This window comes from Aulostomus chinensis, chromosome 4 (genome assembly GCF_037954235.1).
Source record: "Aulostomus chinensis isolate RoL2024-O1b breed Wild chromosome 4, RoL_Achi_v1.0, whole genome shotgun sequence".
Classification (NCBI taxonomy): domain Eukaryota; kingdom Metazoa; phylum Chordata; class Actinopteri; order Syngnathiformes; family Aulostomidae; genus Aulostomus; species Aulostomus chinensis.
The window spans coordinates 29423964-29438288 of NC_141323.1; the positions used below are offsets into that span (position 1 = coordinate 29423964).

General features: G+C 43.0%; 1 non-coding gene across 1 annotated transcript; it reads left to right on the plus strand.

The window, feature by feature from the left end:
* Window positions 1-204: 204 nt before the first annotated feature.
* Window positions 205-286, plus strand: trnas-gcu (transfer RNA serine (anticodon GCU)). The gene has a single exon. It is a non-coding gene; the product is annotated as a tRNA-Ser (tRNA).
* Window positions 287-14325: the final 14039 nt, after the last annotated feature.

Here is a 14325-nt window from a genome sequence, read left to right on the forward strand (position 1 = left end):
TAGTAAAAGGTGAATTAAACTTGTAAACATCAGCTGGTGTTCACTCTGATGATGTATCGATGGTCTGTATTCTGCCTTCTGTAGCACGAAGGGGAAGAAGCCTGATTATGTCAGAGTTGTGTTCAGTGGCTCCTGCTGGGTCCATTTCTGACAAATAGGCTCCAAAGAGTTCAGTTGTTAAAAAGGTGAGGATTGCCATCAGCAGACGAGGTGGCCGAGTGGTTAAGGCGATGGACTGCTAATCCATTGTGCTCTGCACACATGGGTTTGAATCCCATCCTCGTCGTGAGCGACTCTGGTTTCTACTCCAACATTATGGAATTACTGTGAGGCTTTTAACTGACACAGATACCAGTTGAGTCAACTTCTCTTTCACAACCTGACTGAAACAACTCTGACACTTAGAGCTCACATGTGTCAATCACCTCTGGAGAAGATCCCGCCCCCACAGAGCCACAAATCCTCCCATCAGTGAAGAAAACTGAAGACGCCTCTTGGATGAGAGCTGAAGCGTCTTCAAGAAACCTGAAACAGTCCACTTGGTACGTTTAAATAATTCTACAATCCTACAATTTCTTTAAGCTCTTGTCCAAAGCCACGTGCATGTATCACATGTATATAATATATATGTGATACTCTTTCATCGACTCATGAACCAAAAATGCAGTCTAATACCAGTAAATTTGTGCAGAAAAAAACATATTTTTTAATGTATTTTCTTTCAATTCACATTTTGTCCATTAACTTCATAATCACTCTTCTCAGTCACCATCTCATCACATGACTAAAGTTTGGGTTCTGCATTGGTGGTAAAATATCCTTCCATGCCCCTCACTAGTTTGCACACAGAAAAGCATATTTTACTGGTTTCAAATCTCTTAGTGTGTTCTCTCACTTAAACCAGCTGTGGCAGCTTTCATCATGTAATTGATTTTAAAATATAAATATGGAACTGAACCATTGGAATAAGATGTCAGGACATTTGAAGGAATGTAAATCTCCTGTTGAAATGTTGCAGTGTGCAGCTGAGGCTCTCTGGCAGTGGCACAAGGAGCCACAATGGCAGAACCTGGACCCTCCTGGAGGAGAACCACAGGTGAGGGCCTTCTTGGCTCCAGATTGATGGAAATCATGTGTCTGAGGCTGTTAGCAGCCATTAAGTTGATCTGGTTGGGCACTGGTATTTTTTCTTGCTGCAGCTCAGGAGTGATTCAGGAGAAGAGTTTCAGAACAGTCAAGGTTGGGGACTGGAATTTTCAAATTTCCCCTGGAACCAGACAAACTTGGGAGGTAAAACCTCCAATCATAGCCACTCAGATGTAGCAGCCGAAAGAAGCTGTCATCTACCCTGACAGTCAGAGCATCAAGTCAAGAAAACATCAACCATCTTGTAGTTCCAAACCTTCACCTGTCAGATTCAGCTACTTCTTATTGTGGGACTTTAAATTTGAACACAATGGAATTTGGACAAGGAGTTTTCCTTCAAGTCCAAACATCATCGTCCAGCCTCCAACCAGAGGTCCATCAGTTATCATGGGAGCCACATGTGGAGTCTGGGTTCTTTTCTAGAATGTGACGGCAATGACAGTCCTGCCAAGTGACATCACTGACATGAATGGATGACTTCAGTCACATGACTGGATGGCTTCAGTCACGTGACAGGATGACTTCAGTCACATGACTGGATGGCTTCAGTCATGTGACTGGATGACTTCAGTCACATGACTGGATGACTTCAGTCACATGACTGGATGGCTTCAGTCACATGACAGGATGACTTCAGTCACGTGACTGGATGACTTCAGTCACATGACTGGATGATTTGAAAATTTTGTTGTGGGCCTCTGGACCTTTTTTAAATCAGTAGTTGACCACAGGTAGCTTAGCTAACTGTTAACTAATTAACTTTCAGTCCAGACAAAGAATGTGGGTTGACAGTTATTCATACAAAGTCTTTGGTTTCAGATGCAGCCTCAACTGAGACTCCTAGTTCAGAGGATGGGTTTGTTTGCTGTCAGGTTGCCACCTTTCAGAAATGAAAATCAGGGACGCCCACCACGGCTCCTGGGGGCCATGACCACCAGGGGCCTGACTCCCATGAGGTGGGTGCCCACAGCAGTGGTGTGTTTTATTTTGTAGGTGTTTTTAGTCAAGAATCAAGAAAGCATTTCCTCCTACTTAAAGCTTGAAATGCTTTATCACCAATAAACACATTCTTTATTGTTCAACACTGAAATGCACAATTAAGTTTTAAAATACAAACTCAATAAATGGAGAACTTTATGTGACTTAAGTTCATAACACATCAACAGGTTTCCCTCCCTTCTTTTTCCAAGTCTCCTTCTTGTTCCTCCTTGCAGCTCTGGGGAACTCTTGGTCTCTCAAAGCCCTGTTGGAAAACTCTGAACAGGACTGCTCAAAGTTGAGAGTGATCACTCCTTTGAGCTCCATGGAGCTCCTGTTCCTGCAGTCACTCCATTTCTGCTTTTCATTTTGTGTTTGTATTAAAGTTCTATTGCTGAAAAAAAACTTTTTTTCCTTTTTCTTGAAGTAAATATATGAGGGTCGAAATTGACCCATAACACCATGGATGTTACAATAGTTAATAATATTAAAATGAAGAATAAATAAAACCAATCCATGTCAGAGATGTGTTCTAACACCCCTCAGTAATGGTCAGGAAACACAACAACCTTTTGTTTATTTCTATGATTTTCTTGAGGTTCATTTGATCATTTTTCAACTGAAATCGAGGGTTTACTGACTAAAAAAAGGTCCAGAGGCCCACAACAAAATATTCCAATCGATATTTCCATGGATAAGGAAGCCTAACAAGGAAACCAAGAGATGGGAAACAACTTGGATCATAGAAAATTGTTTTTAGTTTATTTTACAGCTGATTGAAGACGTGGGTCAAAACTGACCTGTTAACATAAGAGATGGGAACAGAAAGCTAACACAAGAGGAAGGTTGAAGCTATGAAAAAGGAGTTTGATAAAAATCTTGAACTGACAGTAGAAATATCCTTTTGTGTGTTTACCTTTGTTGACAGAAGTCACTTTAGCTTGGCAGTGAAAAGAATCTCTGCTAGCTTGACAAATAAGTGCACAAACTAGGTTCAAGCTGGACTTTGGACACTGGTATCTGCAACAACTCCCATCAACTCCTAATCTAGCATCTCGGCTGTGCTCAAACTATTTTACAGAACATTTGACAGACCTGTGGAGCAGTGAGGACAGACATGAGTTGATCCACATGATCCACTGAAGCGCCATTTTCCCCTGACACTGAGGTCACCAACATGAGCTGGAGTTGGGAATCTTGAACTGAACCTGGTATCACAGCGACACCTACTGCTGCTAAATGGAACAGCAACATTGAAGCCAAGTACAGGATTGGAGGGAGACTGATGGTCGCTGTTTGGGTTTTTGAAGAACAAGGAGGGCTTTGGTTCAAGCTGGATTCTCAGAGACTATTTCCCTAACCTCTACATTGGCATCTACACTGTCATCCAGTCAGGTGACTGAAGTCATCCATTCATGTCAGTGATGTCACTTGGCAGGACTGTCATTGCCATCACATTCTAGAAAAGAACCCAGACTCCACATTGACTCTTATCTATTATTGTGTCCCACCCTCCTGGTCCTTACTCTGAATTCTCAGAGTTTATATCCAGTTCAGTCCTCAAAACAGATGAAGTCATGAGTGTTGATAAATTTCCTTTTCTCCACTGATTATATGTCAAGGTTTGTGTGTGGGGGTGGAGTCTATCCCAGCAGCCTTCGGACATGAGGCGGGGTTCATCCTGGACATGTCACCAGTCCATCACAGGGCCAACACATAGAGACAGACAACCATTCACACTCACAGCCACACCTACAGTAAATTTAGAGTATCAATCAGCCTCGTCCCCTCTTGATGTCTTTGGACTGTAGGAGGAAGCTGGAGTACCAGAGAGAACCCACACAGGAACAGGAAGAACATGCAGACTCTGAAACATCCCATGCCCGAGCCGGTACTCTAACCCAGATCCTTCTTGCTGTGAGGCCACAGTGCTGACCACTGCACCATTGTGTCCCCTGAAAATGCCACCAGATCGTTTGGATTTTCTATAAAATCAAGTACACATGAACATGAAGAGGTTTTCACAGGGCTGGTGGTGCAATGGATAGCATGACTGACTACTGTCAGAAGATTCTAGCTTCAACTCCTGGCTCGCTCACTTAAAATTTTATACTCAGAAGCTTTCACACCTGAAGTGTGAACCACTGCTAAAAGTCCCTGAAATCCTCCAAGGTTTCCTCCTTGTCTGCTGTAAACATGAACACATGCATGGATCCTGCTACCTCTCACATGTTAAGCTGGCACTTGACAGTGACAGCAGGAGAACAAGAAATCCCAGTGTGTCATCAACATTTCCTGGAAACTAAATGACAGAAGCCAGTGGTGGCAGGTGAAAAAAATTCTTGGTGGGGCTGGTGTGCCAAAAACATTTCCGTGCCTAGTCTAGTATAATCATTCAAAAAGAGCAGCCGGACAATTATTCAATGTTTTAAAATAGTATTTACTTTCCTTCTTAAAATCGACAGTTTCAAAGACAAAAAAAACCAACAACAATTTACAACTACAGTAAATTTTATGCGATCAAATATTATACAATGATGTTAACTTTACAGAAGGTGATTTGAGCTCAATCTATACAATACTAATCAACAATGTGTGTGTCTCTCTCTCTCTCTTTGTTCATCTGTGTCTGTCTCTGTCTCCTTCTCTGTCTCCATCTTTGTGTCCTTTTCTCTGTGTGTCTCTATCTCTGTTTGTCTGTCTCTTAGTGTGTGTGTCTCTCTCTCTTTGTGTCCGTCTCTCTTTCTCTCTTCGTCTACCTGTCTCTGTCCCTCTGTCTCTCTGTCTATTTGTTTCAGTCTTTCTGGGTGTGTGTTTGAATTCAGCAGTTATTTGTACAGGAACTTTGCTCGTCTCTCTTTCTGGGAGGCAAATTTCTCAATGACCCTGGTGTTGAAACCAGGAATGTTTCGTGTCAGTTTTTTCTCAGTGGAGAGCATAGCCAGAGCGTTGAGCCGATCTTGTGCCATGGTATTTGTAAGAAAAGTTTTTATCCTCTTCAAAGTGGAGAAGCACCTCTCAGATTCTGACGTTGTCATTGGTGTGGTGATGAGGATGTTGAGCAGACTTACAGTTTCAGTGAACGTGTCTTGAAGGTTATTTTCCATCAAAACCTGATAGAGAGCCAGTGCACCACTGCAACTCTGAAACTCTTCGTTCCCGTAGATCAGAGACAGCTCTGTTTGAAGTCTGGCCTTGTCCAATGAGGGATAGGCTTCCACTGTGGTTTTCAGTGCTGAATCTGGGAACTTTCGGCTGTGCTGTGGGAACAGGTCTCCTTGCAGGAGTGTGGCGCTGACAAGATGCTTGGTGAAACTAAATCTCTCCTTGGCATGGCTCACAATGGTGTCACATACCTATGCAATGATATAATTATACAAAATAGGAATTATTGCATCTTCACTTGTCTTCATACATTGACCTGATGAGCTAGCCTATATTATGTAATAAACATACTGTAATGATTCATATCATCATAAAAGAATACACATTTAAGTCTGGACCACTGTATCATATGGCCAACATCTTATTTTGATTTTATTTAATAATGTGATTCAAATCACACTAAGAAGCAAGTTCTTACCTCCAGTGCCAAATGGTGCAGTGTGTCTTCTCCCAAGGTTCTGCGTCTCTTTGCGGGTGGCTCCTGAGCAGGTCCCCTGAACTCCTCATCCTCAGCCAGTGTAGGCACATCCTCCCTGACCCAACACATAAGTTTCATGAGTAAGTTCTAAAAACTGGTTAGGGATACATTAACAAAACCAAAGGTGGATATCATTACTGTCAATTATATTATACAGATAAATCAATGCTTTAAATAAGGTGATATATAAGCATTTAAGTCTACATATACAGAGAAATTTAGGTTAGGCTACAAATTAATTAATTTAGCATACCTGATAACCTGCATGTGGTCAATGAATGTCTGGGTGACTCCTGCCATGTAGACAGCATCAATGTTTCTCTTCTGCAGCTGGTTGTAAAGGATGTCCACATGTGGCATGATTTTGTGGAACAGGGCCAGTAAAAAACAAAAAGTTTCATCTTCCAGCATTCTCACATAGCCACCAGCTTCTCTCTTTGTCTGGCTATCAAACCCTTCACTGTTCCGGATAGCCTGAAAGCAATTCACCAGATCCTTCTTGTGCTCATAAACTGTGTTAACACGACTGTTGAAGTTCCAACGTGTTGATGATGCACTTGGAAGTCGGTGCGCAAACTTCTCATCAAGCACTGCAGTTCTCTTGCTTGACTTAGAGAAAAGAGAAGCAAATCCCCCCATGTCAGAAAAAAAGTGACTGATCTGAGGGATGTGGGAGGTTGCTTGCTGCAGTATCAGGTTTAACTGATGGGCATAGCAGTGAACATAGTGAGCGTTTGGATAGATGTCTTGTACCTTTCGCTGCACTCCTCCTTTGGCACCCCTCATCACAGCTGCCCCATCACAGGCCTGGGCAATCAGCTTCTTTTCTTGTCCCTCAGAAAGGATGCTGTGCAGCCTCTCCAATAAGGCACTGGCTATTGCATCCGCACAGGTGTTGGGCAGCTACAAAAATTCAAAGAACCGCTCTTGAATATTGTGGCGGTCGTCAATGTATCTCAGAACTAAGACTAACTGACACTGTGTTGAAACGTCAGTAGTTTCATCAGCCTGGATCGCTAAAAAGTCTGCCGATTTAACTTCATCCAGGATCTGTTCTCTCAAAACTGCCAGCATACAGTCCAGGAGCTCGTTCTGTACTGTCTTCGAGGTGCCTTTAAAAACGGTTGCATTTTCAAGGTGCTCCCTCAAGTACCGATCAATGGATGCCATCAAGTCAACTGGACCTCTGAATATTCCAGCGTTGTCAGAGGAATCACTTTCGTCATGTCCCCGCAGAGCCAGTTCAAAAGCACCACAGAATTTAACAGTTAATTATCTTAGATAAGATGTTACGGTTCTTATCTACGTCATCATTGTGCTTCCTTACAGCGATGCGGTGACTGTCATCGAGCTGCGTTGCTATGCTAACCTTCCCAAGAACCGCTAGCTTCACGCAGTTTTCCATGTGAATTTTCGCTCTTTCGTGTTTCTTAATCCGCTCGGAGAGGTGCTTCAGGTCAGTGATTCCTGTCTGTGTCCATGCTGAATCACACCGGTCACTCCTGAAAGGGATGCAGGGGAAGCAAAAAAGTGCGTTGGCTGCTCCACAACCCGTCAGCCACGGCTTGCGCTGAAACCAGCTCCGGCAAAAAGTCCTATTGTAGGATTTAGCCTTTTCCTTGGACTGCTGCTGGATGTTGATTTCAGGCTTGTCCGGTCCCAGCTCCTTAACGCGGATTTTTTCCGCCATGGTCCTCCTCGCAAAAGGGAAATTTAAAAGGGATCTCACCGAAATCGGTGGAAACTTCTGCTCTTGAACTTCGATCGTTGTTGTCGCCATTTTCTCTCTCACTCACTTCTCGCGGTATTTTTTTTCGTAGGGCATCGGAAATCTGGGAATCTCACTACGCAAAAAGAATATCGCGGGCTCCTCAGCTAGCTTTCGCAATCCAAACCTTCACGCATTTTACGTTGGCGTAGGGGCGACTTTTCCGGCGCCCCTACGCCGTTAAATTTGGCGATGTTGATTGGCCAATTATTCATTATTTTTCCCTAGCAACCATACAGGATTGGCTAATTAATTGCAGGTCTGACAAGCGCCCCGAAAGACAAATTATACAGTCTATCAGAGTAAATTCACTATTAATTGAATGAGTCAGTTGGCGTAAATTTTGTTTAAATGACCCATATTGCATGTAGACACACACAATTAAGTAAGGCTGACATTGACGCTAAAAATTGTAAACATATGCACATATATATGTATAAATACATGTAGAGATTTTCCTCTCCACATCTGGTGGGGCGGCGCCCCAGCGCCCCCTATGAGCCAGCCGCTACTGGTGGATAACAAAAAACTTTCTCATTCAAGTTGAAACCTGCAAGAGGCAGCAGACAAGGTCAAATTAATTTGACACATCAAACTAAACAACAATAGGGGGCATACTGCCCTCTACTGACTAAAGCTGATAATGCTACCATGAACTATCAGGAAAAGAAAAGCAACAATTAAACAAAATAATAAAGGACATTCACCCCCCCCCCCAAAAAAAAGAAAAAATATATTGAAAAAAATGTCCTCAAATAGTGAAGTTTCATCAAACCTTGTGTCTGTATGTTGTGATAGTATTTTATACACAAAATGACACTAAACTCACCTCCATGTTTGATGCAGTACAGAAAAAGAACATAGTTCCCTTTATTCTCCTGCCATTAAAGTTCATAAACTAGCAAGAATGTCAGGTAGCATTAGCATTAACTTCAGCTAAAGTCTACCAGCTTCAGGTACCTAACAATCGCCTTACTCGCTACTTAAGGCTTTATCGTCCATGGTTGTCTTCCGCTTATTCCTTACTATTAAGGGTCGCGGGGGGGCTGGAGACTATCCCAGCATCAACGGGCGAGAGGCGGGGTTCACCCTGGACAGTTCGACAGTCCATCGCAGGGCCAACATACAGCAATTGCTTGCAGTGTACAAGTCCCAAGACTTTCATAAAATTCATCACTGGATTCAGGACGACCCCTGCTGCTCGGCCCCGGTGGGCGGGAGGAGGCTCAGGCCCAAACAACGCTGACTGCAGCTTTAATTTAATCCTAGGTTTATGTAATACTCTGATAAATCAGTGGTATTTATTTCATGATTTTCACAGGAATAAGTTAAGAATAAAATACCAGTTCATGGTTAAGCTAAAATTTACATAAATTAGTATTTGTTATGAAGAAGATATTAAAATGTATAAAATTTGTTTAAAATTAGTAACTTTCAAAAAAACATCATTTCATGGGGTGTGAATGTCTTTAAAAAATGTTGAAGTAATTCTATTACGTTAGGTTACATGCGTGAGTTCATGACCTTTAGTGTTTACACTTCCGGGAGAAACGCGCGCGAGGAAGAAGGAGCATCATGTTAATGGCATAACGTTATCGGAGTTTGGAGACTGTGTGTCGTCGGAGAGGAGTTTTTATCGGTAACGGACTGTGAACTGTAATTGACCGACGTGATCGGAGTGCGTGAGTCGGATTCTCCGCCACCGATTGTGTTTTGTTGAGCACCAGGCAAGTCCAGTTACAGAAGCTAGCGGGAGCTAGGCTAACGCTGTCCACGCTGAAGGGAGACGCCGCTGCAAGGACGGGACAGGAGCTTCGGATAGTCGCCTCGGGAGAGAGTCGTTAACGGAGGATGTGCCGCTGCTGCCGAGTCACGGAGGTCTGTTGCTGCGGGCTGCTGCGAGCGGGACGGTTGCTGCCATAACGAGCGAGGGATTCATCGGCTGCGGTCCGGTATTGTTGACTTCACCGACACACGGGGGGATCTGGTAAAGGTTTCCATCATGAGCTCCAACTAAAGCGCGCCAACGAAAGTAAACATGAGTGCACTCGAAATAAAATTAGACAGTTGAAAGAAAGACAAACAATATACCCCGGGGTTCTTCTTTTTATTTTCTATAGTCTTGTTTATTCAAGGTTTGAATGTGTTTTTCTGCAAGCCTTTAATACATTTTCTAAACTGAAATCTTGTGTTGTTTCATTGAATTTGTGTGTTGTTACTGAAGCTTTACAGCAGAGTTTAAAGGTCAAGTGTACTCCCCATAGCCTCCAGTTGAATATTTAAGAGTGAGAATCATACATTGCCCTAGATTGATATTAATTATTCCAGATGGGACTTTTACCATACAAGATATTTGAAATGAGTTAAAGTGTTCCCTGTAAGCCTAAGGTGGGTTTTAATATTGGAGCCGGTGGTAAAAGGGTTACATTTAGAAATCTAAACCCCTGCTACCATGAGCACACATGGAAATAAAGACTCAACTGACCGCTCGGTCTACTTCAGCTAGCACACTGAACAATACTGTTGTTTACTTGCTAGCTGATAAGTGAGCAGCTGATGTTTGCAATAACATTGAAATAAACTAAAAATAGAGTCAATAGCTCAAATCCTATCACCACCAAAGGAGCCACGTCTTTAACACTTCAATCTCATAGCGACTCCTCAGGATTTCTTCTTCTCTCCATTGCATTTTGTAGGAGGCTCCTGCCGGTCCACACTGCCTTCCCCCTAACAGATTCAGCTACTGAGACTAAAGTTCGTTAGTGAGCTCAATGCATTAAAGTGACTTAATATTTGTTGAAAACTAAATAGGCGTGAAGCTGTAACCTCACATGAACACTTGAAGTCTAGATTTCAGCTGCATGTGAAGAAATCAGCATAAAATCCTTGTGTTGGTGTTTAAACCTGGACTACCAGAACCAGGCTAAGAGGTGTTTGTCTGTTAGCTGTGAAGCAAACTGAAACATGAAGGCTTTGAGGGTTTGTTCTCAACACAAAGAAAGATTCCATGCTCAGACTGCCAACTCTGTAAAAAAAAAAAAAAAATTTTTTTACAAATCTCAGTTTATTTCTTCATGAAGATCTTAATGAGGCAATCAGCACCAGAGCACTTAAGTTAAAATTAGTAACACCGTCACTAACGATGGATTTATTTGACCCGATGTAGTTTTGCTGATCAACTATAGTTTTCATCAAAATATATATTTTTTTATAATTATTTCCCAATATGCAACGTCACATAAATGAAAAAATGGAGGACCCTATAAAATGACCTGACGTCAGTGTTCAAGGGTGAAGTCATTTTTGGAATGAAGAAGAGTTCATCCAGCTTTTTTTGCCTCGTGTCTCTGAACCAGCTCATTTGTTGTGTCCACGCAGAGAGAGAGAGAGGATAAATGTGATCGTGGAGAAGTCCTTTTGTTCTTCAACTTGTCCAACTTGATGGTGAGTCTCCTTTTATCAAGGATTACTGAATGCTTGTGTTATTCATGGCATTGTTAACACTTTATAAACCCTTCATTCAGAGCTGTAAAGAACCTTTAACCTCATATCCCAGACATCGAAGTGGGCCACTAACTGGTGAGATGAAGCTATGCTATGCTGCTACATTCTGAAGAGGTAAAGTAGCAGGTTCTGAGAGTGATGGCTAACCTGGATGTGTTCATCTCCTACTTTAATATCAGCGTCCCAACTTGGAGCTCTGACCACCTCCAGCTTTTTGTTCCTGTTTCTGCTTCAGTCAACAGGGAACTCAAACCTGCAATAGAATCATCAACAACAATGGAATAGAAAACAGAGGAAGACAAAATATCATAAACTTACAAAGCTGAGAAATGTTCATGAAGAATAAATGCACACATTATGATTGAGGCCAGAAAGTAAAACTCCACACCAAATGTATTTTGACATGTAGGGATAATGAACTTGAATGTGTTGAAATAGCAGATGAATGAATCCACTATCACAAGATGGCGTCACAGATCCTGATGCTCTGAGCAGGAAACACCAAGCAAAACATGACTAAAAAGCTCCTGTTGTTCCCTCCATGAAAAACTGTGGCACTGATGAGAAGAAGGATCCCAGCGTCCTCTGAGGATCCATCGCCTCACCATTCGGTAGAAGGATGATAGGGTCGGCACCAGGAGAAACCCTTGTGTCTCCGATGCAGGGAAGATGGAGCACTGAAGAGGACACATTGTGGCGTCCTGAAGAGGACATTTGGTGGAGCCTGAGACAGCAAACATCATGCCGCCCTTCATCAGAAGAACCATAGCACTTCAGTCACGTGACTGAAGTCATCCATTCATGTCAGTGATGTCACTTGGCAGGACTGTCATTGCCGTCACATTCTAGAAAAGAACCCAGACTCCACATGTGGCTCCCATGATAACTGATGGACCTCTGGTTGGAGGTTGGACGATGATGTTTGGACTTGAAGGAAAACTCCTTGTCCAAATTCCATTGTGTTCAAATTTAAAGTCCCACAATAAGAAGTAGCTGAATCTGACAGGTGAAGGTTTGGAACTACAAGATGGTTGATGTTTTCTTGACTTGATGCTCTGACTGTCAGGGTAGATGACAGCTTCTTTCTGCTGCTGCATCTGAGTGGCTATGATTGGAGGTTTTACCTCCCAAGTTTGTCTGGTTCCAGGGGAAATTTTAAAATTTCAGTCCCCAACCTTGGCTGTTCTGAAACTCTTCTCCTGAATCACTCCTGAGCTGCAGCAAGAAAAAATACCAGTGCCCAACCAGATCAACTTCATGGCTGCTAACAGCCTCAGACACTTGATTTCCATCAATCTGGAGCCAAGAAGGCCCTCACCTGTGGTTCTCCTCCAGGAGGGTCCAGGTTCTGTCATTGTGGCTCCTTGTGCCACTGCCAGAGAGTCTCAGCTGCACACTGCAACATTTCAACAGGAGATTGACATTCCTTCAAATGTCCTGACATCTTATTCCAATGGTTCTGTTCCATATTTATATTTTAAAATCAATTACATGATGAAAGCTGCCACAGCTGGTTTAAGTGAGAGAACACGCTAGGCAAGGCAAGGCAATTTTATTTGTAGAGCCCGTTTTCTCAAACAGTTTGTCTCAAAGGGCTTCACATGGCATCATAACAACATCCTCTGCCCTTAGACCCTCACATCGACTGAGGAAAAACTCCATAGAAAACCCTTTTAACAGGGAAAAATCTGGGAAACCTCAGGGTGAGCAACAGAGGAGGGATCCCTCACCCAGGACGGACAGACGTGCAGTAGATGTTGCTACAGACAAGAAAACAGTTTACAATGCAAAATGTGGGAAACACGGAAATGTTAATAACAGCTGAAGAAGGAAGCTTCTGGTAGGGGAGGAAGGGAGAGCAAGCCAGCTTGATGGGGGACTGGATGGCAGACTGGTTCATGGAAGGGGAGCGCAGGCCGGTGTAACAGTAGGGAATAAGAGGGGGGGGGGGGGGGGCGATGCAGGCGGCGGTTGGGGCTCTGGTGGATCTGTGGAAACACAGAGAGACTGCGAGACACCAAGGCCAAACTACAAAGTGCAACAAGTAGTGGTAGTGACAGTTCCAAAAATGTGCAGGGAGGAGAGGAGGAGAGAGGGGGAGAGGAGAGGAGAGGAGGGAAGGGCTCCATGTAACCTGATGTGTCCCCCAGCAGTCTAAGCCTGTAGCAGCATAGCTATCAATGGTTCAGAGCTACCTGAACCAGTCCTAGCTGAAGGCTCTGTCATAGAGGAAGGTCTTAAGCCTGGACTTAAACGTAGTTAAAGTGTCTGCCTCTCTGACCCATGGAGAGAGCTGGTTCCACAGTAGAGGAGCCCAGGAACTAAAGGCTCTACCTCCCAGTCTGTTTTTATTGATACTGGGAATCACTAAAAGACCTGCATTCTGGGAGCGGAGTGCTCTGGTCGGACAGTAGGGACTAATGAGCTCTTTCAAATAGGATGGAGCTTTATCATTGAGAGCCTTATAAGTCAGCAGAAGGACTTTGAAGTCGATTCTAGATCCTACAGGAAGCCAGTGGAGAGAAGCTAAAGTGGGAGAGATGTGTTCTCTCTTCTTAACTCCCATCAAAACCCTCGCTGCAGCGTTCTGGACCAGCTGGAGACTCTTTAGAGAGTATTTAGGACATCCTGACAAGAGAGAGTTGCAGTAGTCCAGCCGAGAAGTGATAAATGAGATTTGAAACCAGTAAAATATGCTTTTCTGTGTGCAAACTAGTGAGGGGCATGGAAGGATATTTTACCACCAATACAGAACCCAAACTTTAGTCATGTGATGAGATGGCGACTGAGAAGAGTGATTATGAAGTTAATGGACAAAATGTGAATTGAAAGAAAATACATTAAAAAATACTACATAAACAAATAAAAGAAGGAGCACAAATGACATTTTTCTGCACAAATTTACTGGTATTAGACTGCATTTTTGGTTCATGAGTAGATGAAAGAGTATCACATATATATTATATACATGTGATACATGCACGTGGCTTTGGACAAAAGCTGAAAGAAATTGTAGAATTATTTAAATGTACCAAGTGGACTATTTCAGGTTTCTTGAAGATGCTTCAGCTCTCATCCAAGAGGCGTCTTCAGTTTTCTTCACTGATGGGAGGATTTATAGCTCTGTGGGGGCGGGACCTTCTACAGAGGTGATTGACATGTGAGCTCTGGGTGTCTGAGTTGTTTTAGTCAGGTTGTGAAAGGGAAGTTGACTCAACTGGTATCTGTGTCAGTTAAAAGCCTCACAGTAATTCCATAATCTAGGAGTAGAAACCAGAGTCGCTCA